Here is a 9,925-nt window from a genome sequence, read left to right as displayed (position 1 = left end):
ATGGCTAGTTGAGACTAAATTTTCTACATTCCAAGCTTTCACTCTTGTAGTAGTTTGAAGAAATAAAATTAAACGTAGGTACCCACCCCATTTCTTATCCCCTAATTGTGTTAGTTGCTGGGGAAAAATAATAACCTTGCCTTTCAGCGCTTCCGTGAAGCAAATCTGACATGTAGTATTAGAGCATTTTAGGCTGAGCAGAGGTGAAACTACGGAAAAACGACAAGGCACAAAATGCGTGGCTGTAATTTTGTATATAGGAGGGAAAAATAGGAGTTCCCTAGTGGCATTGTAGGGTAAGCATCCAATCTCTTCCCTACTGTGCTGAGTGTGGTGTGGCTTTCTATCCCTGGCCTGAGAATTTGTGCATGCCAAGGGTGTAGCCAAAAAGAGAGAGAGAGAGAGAGAAAGACATTTTTACCAGAGGCTGGGATATTCACCAAAGAATGTATTTGAAGTGAAATAACTTAGGACAGGAACAGACTATGACAGCAAATGTTTTTGAAAAGAACTGCCGAGTCCAGGGAAGCTCAAGGAAGAGATAAGGAAGAGTCTGCAGAGCCCAGGAAATAGTTTGAACTCAGTGAAATGTGTGCAGCCATTAGTGATGGAACATGTAATTGAATGATTATCACAAAGAAATGTTACAAAAGATGTTGAGACTCAGATGGCGAGGGGTGTACTTAAAAAAGCCACAGTAGAAAGAGCTGGTCCCCTGGAGGCTGAGCCTGGAGAGAACCACAGACGGCTAAGCTTCCAAGCTGTGATGCTGGGTGGACGCGGACAAAGGGCGATGGGCAGAGTCAAAGCTTCCTTCTGGATTCACAGGTTACACGAGTGGGTCATCAGCGTGAGGAGAGGCAGGGACACTGGCCATGTTCGCCTAGAGGTGATACGGAATCCATGAAAAGCGAATCGCTCATTAATGACATAAATGAAAATGCAAGTGCAAAATAATAACAGGAAAGCCTCGAGCAGTATGCCTATGGAGAAAGAGAAAAAAATCGACACATCATAAATCAACTACACTTTAATTAAGAAAAGAAAAAAGAAGAAACAGAGACACAAGAGAAATAGCAGTAAAAAAAAAAAAAGTAGTTAGAAACGTATCTAGAATTAAATCTGAAAAGTAAATAAAATAAAATCAATCCACACCTCATATCAAACAAAAACAAATGATGGAAATATTAGGAACTGTAGCTTGCACAGTTATTGAATTATATTCAATATTTACTTGTATTTCTTTTGGTTTTAGGGTATATCTCACTGAGAATGCAGAGTGAAAATACTGTTAAAGAATCATTTAAAATAAATATTTTTATATTTGTATTTCATTTAAAATAAATATTTTTATTTTATATATTTTAGGGTACATCTCACTAAGAATGTAGAGTGAAAATATGGTTAAAGAATCATTTAAAATAAATATTTACATACTAAAGAATCATTTAAAATAAATATTTAAAAATAGCTTCCAAATTTCATATATAGCTGGTAGAATGAATTATTTTAGTTTGTTTTCAGTTTTAGGGATTGCTTTTTTGACTTTGTGCAATTTTATTGAACATGCAAAACACATATAATTAAAAATCAAAACTTGTAAAAGTATATATTCGTTAAGTAGAATCTAGCTGGCATTCTGTACTGTCTATCTTGTTCAAACCTCTCATTTCCTAGACATACCAGTATCGTGAATTTCTAGTTTATTTATTCAGTAGTGCATATCTCATCATACATAGCACCAAATGAATATGTAAACTATGTATCTATATTGTTTATTTTCCCCTGTCTTACAAAAGTTTAAACCTATCATGTACACGTCTATTTTCACTGAGTGAAGTAAACTGCAGATGCCTCCACACTAGTTAACACATAACCTCCTTCTTTGTTTTGCTGGCCGCGTAGGACTACCTGACGCATGTAATGGGGGCCTCCTTTTCCCCTGTCTTTACGACCACAAGAAATACCGCAATAAACCTTACTGTACACCTGCTAAGATTTATTGCTTCAAGGTCAAGCTTGGATTTCTTTTCTAGGTAAAGGTTTAGCAGTACAATTCCCTACAACATTACGCAGAATATTTGCATAATGCCACCATCCCCCAAAAAGGGGGACAGTGCCATTGTGCTTTTCTACAGGGTATGGACTTGATTTTCTTTCATAGCATCAACTAGCCACCTCACTGGACAGCCGTATGTTCAATGCAATGGCGTATCTACATATGTGAGATCTCATTCAGGATTGCAAACCTTTTTTTTTTTTTTTTTTTTTTTTTTGGTGGTGGGAGGGCATGCAGAAGTTCCCAGGACAGGGATCAAACTGGCACCACAGCATGCCTTGAGCCACAGAAGTGACAACACTGGATCCTTAACCGCTGGGCTATCAGGGAACTCCTTCATGGAGGATTTTTTAACACTCTTTGATTTCATGTAACTAAATTGTCTCCAGTAGTCATGAACTGAAATAAATTATACAAAAAAGACCATGAATATTTCACTTTATTGAGTATTAATAAAAAGGTCATTCGAAATAAATAACACAGGAGTTCCCATTGTGGCTTGGTGGTAATGAGCTGGACTGGCATCCATGAGGATGTAGGTTCAATCCCTGGCCCTGTGCAGTGGGTTAAGGATCCAGTATTGCTGTGAGCTGCAGTGAAGTTTGCAGATGCAGCTCAGATATGGCATTGCTGTGGCTGTGGCGCAGGCCAGCAGGTGCAGTTCCAATTCCACCCCTCGTCTGGGGACTTCCATATGCTGCAGTTGCAGCCAGAAAAAAGGAAAAAATAATAAAATAATAACACAAAAATGCAAGGAACTATCATGGTACAAAAATGAAAAAAATATGTTTTAAAATATTAGCACTTTTTAAACAATGGGCAACAATTACACTTATATTTCAATCTCTGCCACAGTCATGAATAATACACTTAGCATAGCTGTTAAGTTTTAAATTCTACAAATATGACAAGAACTTGGTCAAAATTGATGTTTTACTCATTTTCTTGTTATATACACGGTATAGACAGTTACCAACCTTTCCTCTTTCACAGTTAATTGAATGAGTCTTTGTATTAGCTATTATTTTTAAGATTCTATTTTTCATGGATCAGCACATACGCAAATATTAGGGCAAAGTATTAAGCACAAAGATACCTTTATTTCTGTCTTTTTGATTTTTTTTTTTAGTGCTGTACCCGTGGCATATGGAGATTCCCAGGCTAGGGGTCCAATTAGAGTTGTAGCTGCCAGTCTACACCACAGCCACAGCAACGCCAGATCTGAGCCACATCTGCAACCTACACCACAGCTCACGGCAATGCCAGATCCTTAACCTACTGAGCGAGGCCAGGGATTGAACCCATGTCCTCATGGATGCTAGTCAGGTTTGTTAACTGCTGTGCCATGACAGGAACTCCCAAAGATACATTTATAAAGGCCTTGTACATTAAAATTTTCCAGCAAACTCCATAAATTACAATACTATCCATTACTTTGTTTCTACAAGAGAGGTTTTAGCAGGATTTAAATGTCTTCTTAGAAAATGTAAAACAAATTAAAAATGCCATGCCAAGTGATTTTGTTATGACTGAATTGGTGTAATTTGAGTTATTTAGCTTTGTATTTACAATCACTCTGTTCTCATTGTTAATTGTATCTACTATTTAAATTGCATGTAAATTACCCACAGGGGCAATAGCCATGAATTGTATCCTAAACGAACTTTAAAGTTTTGGAAAATTTAAGAATCTATTGTGAGCAAAGATTACTGCTTAGCCTGAATGAATGGGGAAACCTCAGTATAAGGGGAAGCCTACCTTTTAACTCCTATGTAGAACAGAAATTTTAATGGATAAACAACAAAAACATGCCATTGTCAATTTCACATAGTTAGTAAAACCCGAGTGTTACAGAACCGGTTGACTTTGTCAGTTCACAGCAAGCCAAAAGGCTGAGACACCAAGATTTGCAGCAAAGAGAGGTTTTCCTTGCAAGGTGGCCATAAAAGGAAACAAATTTCAAATCTGCTTGAGAGAAGCTGGGTCCTGGCACCTGGGGCCCTTGGCTTCAGGGGCTGCAACGCTGGTACCTGGACAAACAGCTCCTCCAGCAGCAAAACACAAAGAAATTATAAGGGGCTAAAAATAACAGCCTGCATGTGCAGTGGGGACAGATTACAGACAACAAGGCAAAAAAACTAAAAGGGACTAGTGCCCCTTCTGAAGAGTCAGAGCAAAAAACTGTGTCCAGAGCAAAAGCAGGTACTACGCATGCCCCCGCACACAACGCCATGGAAGGCGTAGGCAGACCCCCTAGGCCAGAGCCCTGGACCTGCCCCTCCCTCCCCCGATATAAGGAACCAGCTTGCCCTGCCTCAGGGAGCAGGTGAGCAAAGGAACGCATCGCTGGTTTTCGCTTCACCCTGCTACAACCAGGGCCCCAGGAAAGCCTTGTCCGAGTGTCTTGCCTGGCTTCTTGTCAATTTATATTGGCCAAAGAAAGCCAAAACCCCAGGCTGGTGATAGAGTATCTTAGGAGGGTTCAGGTGCACTGGGGCTGCTCATGGCTGCATGGAAGCTCGACAGGATTCAAGCACATCTGCAGCATAAAATGGGGCAAATAACCAGCATTTGGGGGCACTAAAAATTAATCATTTCAAGCTTAAAAGGGCAGGTTTAGCTTTGAAGGATGGTTTGATTTTTAGCTCCACTAGTGAACTTCAAGGACAAGTGATGCGAGGAGAGACTTCCTCAGGCCACCACGTGCATGGACAGTACTCAGCAGCACACACCTCTCGGCTGGGAGAATGGAGTTCCATGAGCACCTACACATCAGAGGATAAAAGCAGACAGTAAGAGAAGGGACATGCAGAGCTTTCTGTGAGGTGACAACGGACTGGAAGCCCTCAGAAACAGTTGGGAGCCCTTTCAAATGGGACCAAGTCCTGGTAGAGCATGTGCTAGTTTTATATGATACCCAGTTATAATTTGTATTCTCATTTAAGCAGAAGACATTTTGCGTATAATTCGCAGAAGGATAAACCAGTTCCAAAGAACTATATTTAATTAGGGTATTTCTCCATTCTGTAAATAAGGAGGAAATATGCCTTGCTTATTTTTTAGGCTGTTCTCCAATTATTTTACTGTTAAACTATATGATATCCTTCATTTTATGGATATTTATACCAGCCCTTATTTCACTCTCCAGCCATGACATCCTGATGGAACATAATAAAGCCTGCCCATCGAAAGTGCCAACAGTTTACCGTCACACATCATGTGGACTGTGGCAGAGACTTTCTCTTTGCTTACATTCGTTCACTTGATGCCACACAATGTCCGATACAATTAGGAAGTTTCAGAATCTCATTTTTTTTAATTTATTATATCCCTCCAGCCTTATCTCATAAATGAGAAAGTCTTTATATAGTGGAAATTTAAAATGAAGTTAAGAAGTAGTAAAAATATTAGATACATCAAATACGTTGAGGTTCAAAAACACAGAGTGACAAGTATAGAATTATGAGCAAATAACAGGCACTTTGCAAGGTTTCACAAGTTGTGTCCTCTGGGAAGCCAGTTTTTTAGATGGAGATTAGTATCGGGAAGCTTATTTGGAATGAACACCTGTAGGAGGGAATTAAGAATAACAAAGGGATGTGTGGTGATGACCTTGGGAGCCCTTAGCAGGTGGCGACTTGCAAAGGGACGCCCCTTTGGCTGCCGTGAAGCAACAGCACCGTCTGGCCAGGAGCTGCGGGCCATCCTGAATGGGGACATCGCCCTGGGGGAGGTTCCATTGCTCAGCTGAGGCAATCCCTGCATGGCCGGTGGCTGAGGCTTCCAGCCAGAGGTGCTCCCAGAAAGTGCGGAAGAGCCATCCTGCAGAGCCATCCGATGGACCCAGCACAGGGTTCATCGCTCCAAGGCAGAAGTGGTGGGCCACGTGACAACCCGCAGGGAGCAGTTCCTTCATCCTGGGAAACGTCCAAGAATCAGCAGAAAACCTACAATATTTGGAAAGGTCCAGCAGGTACAATGGCCACTGGACACAGCAGACAAAACTGAAAAGGTAACTAGAAAAAAAAGTATATCTGTTCCCCTAAAACTTCTGAGTCGTTTCAGATCAGAGGTATATCTGCTGACTTAGGACTTGTCCGATGCTCTGGGGTCTTTTCACTGTGCTGTGAAAACAGCAAAGACAGCCCGTCTTCTTGACCTTGTTCCCATCACGCTGCCAAGCTGTTCAGTGTATTTGCGGAAACGCATAAATAAATGGAATGATCGAAATGGTTAGTATCATAAAGATGAATAATATACAGTTCGAATTGCATGCCTCAGGGTTAACCAAAATAAACAGTAAAAATACAGTACCCATTATTTCTAAAATAGAAACGGAATTAGGCAACATTTAGTCTTTAAACAATGCTCCCAGGGGCTCACTGCTTTACCTTTGCTGCCGTCATCCGAGAGCCTTCTGTCATTGCTAATTGGAAATTTTCTTTTCTGTATATTACTTAACATGGTTATTATACTAGAATGAATGTTCGCAGTACTTTCAGTCTCCTTTCCTACTGCAGACAATCAAGGTCAAGAAAGAGATACAAAAATAGCTTCCTAGAGCAAATCCCACAAGCACACACACCAGCCAAGAAAGAGTAAATGTTCAAAGTTATTCTTAACTATCGAACGCTGATTTTCTCTATTGAAAATGCCTGCTGTAAAAATGCACATCTACTTACAGTGAGAATTTATTTGAAGATAAATTCAGGCAAATCAAACACAGCCTGTCTACATACCTATTTTCTAAGAATTTTCTGCCTTCTTATGTGTGAGGGAAATAAAAACGTTTTTCACGGCTGTGATTTTAGTCCCAGACCCAGAGAGTAAGAGATTGAGGAACGAAAGTAAATAGTGGAAGGAAACATGGCTGGATATTTCAATTTTTAATTTGATAAAAAAAATCGACCTAAAAGTCCAAGAAATCCAGTAAATTCTAAGTTGGAAACAGAGGACTCCCCAGCCACATCACAGTCAAATTTCTGTAAATCTACCATGCAAGAAAAAAATCTTAAAAGCCATCAGAGAAAAAAATATACATTGCATTTGAGGGAACACTAGATAAATAGAATTCATGTATGTTCTATTCAGAAACAATGGGAGCCAGAAAATAATATAGTGAAATGTTTATTTATCATTATTATTATTATTATTATTTGCTTCTGTTAGGGCTGCATCTGTGGCATATGGAAGTTCCCAAGCTAGAGGCTGAATCAGAGCTATAGCTGCCAGCCTACACCCCAGCCACAGCAATGCAGGTTCCAAGCCTTGTCTGCAACCTACACCACAGCTCATGGCAACATCGTATCCTTACCCTGCTGAGCGAGGCCAGGGGTCATACCTGCATCCTCGTGGATACAGGTCGGCTTCATTTCCACTGCGCCACAAAGGGAACTCACTGTAGTGAAATGTTTAAAGAGCTGAAAGAGAAAAAATTTCATTCCAGAAATCCCTATCCAGAAAACATGTCTTTATAAAAAGAAAAGTAAAATAGACATTTTAGATAAATCAAAACTGACAGAGTTCACTATCTGCATTAAAAAACCTATATGTACATTTTTTTAAGTAAAAGGAAAATGAAATATGATAAAATCTGGATCTGAATAAATGATAAAAATATGAAATGACAAACATATCATAAACATAACAAGTTTTTCTTATATTCTCAACTGTAAAATACACAACTAACATTTAAAGCAAAATTTTAACACTGTAAGATGCATAACATATGCAAACACAAAATATATGACAATGAAAAAAACGGGACATTGATGTTTCTTAGATTTAAATGAAACGATACAATATTAGTTCAAAGCAGGCTACGGTAAGTTAAGAAAAACCACATTTATATTTAGAAAAAATCTTAAAAGTAGATGTATAACTGAAAATTCAGGAATTAGTTTAATTTGTATACTCAAATTGCTCAATAAACCAAAAAGGCAGTAAGTGTATTAGTTCCCTATAACAAATCACCACAGATTTAGTAGCTACAGATAACACAGACTTACTCTCTAAAAGTTCCGGAGGTCAGAGGTCAAAATAAGATGTTAAGTTTTATTATTTTTTTTTTAAATCAAAGCATTAGCAGGACTGCGGGATTTCTGAGCCCCTGAGCCTGAGGCTGCAGCTCCCCTCAGCTACTGGCCACAGCCCTCCAGCTCGGCTTCTGTCACCACACAGCCCTCTCCGGCTGACGCTGCCTGCAAACCTCTTGTAAGGACCGAGCTTGCCTCAGGTTTACCTGGATAGTCTGCAGCAACAATCCCGCATCAGACTCCTTAACATCTGCCACATCCCCTGCGTCATCCTCCCAGGTCCTAGGCTGTGGAGGTGGATATAACTGAGGGCAGTTGCTGGGCTGAGGCAACAAGAAGGCAGAAATTGAAGGAAAATGGATTAAGGAGGAAACAGAAAGTAAACAACTCTGCCAATGATCACGTTATATGCAAATGAGCCAAACACTGCAATTACAAGACAAAGATTCCCGTTAAACAAATGGCCTAACGGTATGCTGTGTCTAAGAAATGCTCTTTAAATACAGGCCTGGAAAGAGGTAAAAGTACAAGCTGAGAAAAGCATGATATATGAAACGAATTATAGGAGTGGGAGAGCTGGTGCGACTATCCTAACATGAGAAACAGTAGAATTTGATAGGAGTGTCCTACTGATAAAGGGAGGCTGTTTTAACAACAGGAAACAGTCAATCCATCAGGACATCAAGGTTGTGTTTCTCATAGAAGAGTTTCAAAATGAAGAAAAAATAATGGAATAAATGGAGTTGTGAGCAAGTGTGCAAGCATACGGAACACTGTAAGGCTACACGTGCAACAGCTGTGGACAAGATTCAGTGAGGACACAGCTGAGTAAGACACTAAGACAAATCACACGGATATTTACAGGCCAATACACACAACAACTATAGGATACACAAGTTTATCACGTGCACACAAAATATTCACCAAGACAACAACAGCCTCAGTCATAAAGCCAGTGGCTACAACAGGTCTCTGCACAAATGGGGTTAAAACAGAACAGCAAGGATATCAAAAGGTCCCCAAATAGCTGAAAACCAAAGTGTATGTTAATAATTAACTCATGAGTTATAGCAAAAACCACAGTGGATACTTTTTAAAAGTGAAAATGAGGAGTTCCTGCGGTGACACAGTGGGTTAAGGAGCCAGCGTGGCTGCAGCCGTGGTGCAGGTCACAGGGGCAGCTCCTGTTAGATCCCTGGCTCGGGAACTTCCATGTGCCTCAGGTGCACCAGACAAAGAAAAAATAAAATAAATAAATAGTAAAGTTGAAATCCTTGCTGAAAGGAAATGTATGCATGCAAATACCGGAGTTAAAAGAAGAAACATTTAATGATACGTTTTACTTCACTTAGTGAAAGAGAACAAATTAAACCTATAAAAGCAAGAACATCACAAAGACGTTTCTCGACATGCTGTTTTGAAGAGAAGCAGCCTGATGCAAAAAGCTCGACACCGTGTTTGCTAAATTCTTCCATTTATCCGAAGCTCCCAAGTACGTAAAACTAACCTGGGGGGGACAGAGACCCATTCAGGAGGGAGCCCCAGCTCTCTCGTCTTCCCATCCGAGTCCTTTGAGGCGTCTCACCCCTCATTCTCAAGAGCTCAGGACGGAGCTCGGCCTTTCCTCGGCCCCCGCCCCCAGCCTCCCCCCTGCACGGTGGTCCCAGGGGCCGCCAGGGAGCGCGGCCAGCATCTCCTCGCAGCTCCATCCTCAGACACTGACCCCAACGACCAGCCTCTGGGGAGCCCTGGACCCCCACGAGGAGCCACGGGAGTGAGAGACTAGAAACAGCTCTGGCTCCTAGGAAGTTTGCTGGCAAGCTGTGACAGC

At 40.6% G+C, this 9,925-nt stretch overlaps 1 long non-coding RNA gene across 1 annotated transcript; it reads right to left on the bottom strand.

Moving 5' to 3' along the window:
- Positions 3,368-8,570, bottom strand: LOC110255551. Its single transcript, XR_002336097.1, has 3 exons — positions 8,301-8,570; positions 7,374-7,479; positions 3,368-6,241 (listed from the first exon to the last, which is right to left on the bottom strand). It is a non-coding gene; the product is annotated as an uncharacterized LOC110255551 (long non-coding RNA).

Source organism: Sus scrofa, chromosome 9, assembly GCF_000003025.6.
Source record: "Sus scrofa isolate TJ Tabasco breed Duroc chromosome 9, Sscrofa11.1, whole genome shotgun sequence".
Taxonomy (NCBI): Eukaryota; Metazoa; Chordata; class Mammalia; order Artiodactyla; family Suidae; genus Sus; species Sus scrofa.
This window is presented reverse-complemented; position numbering and strand designations above follow the sequence as displayed.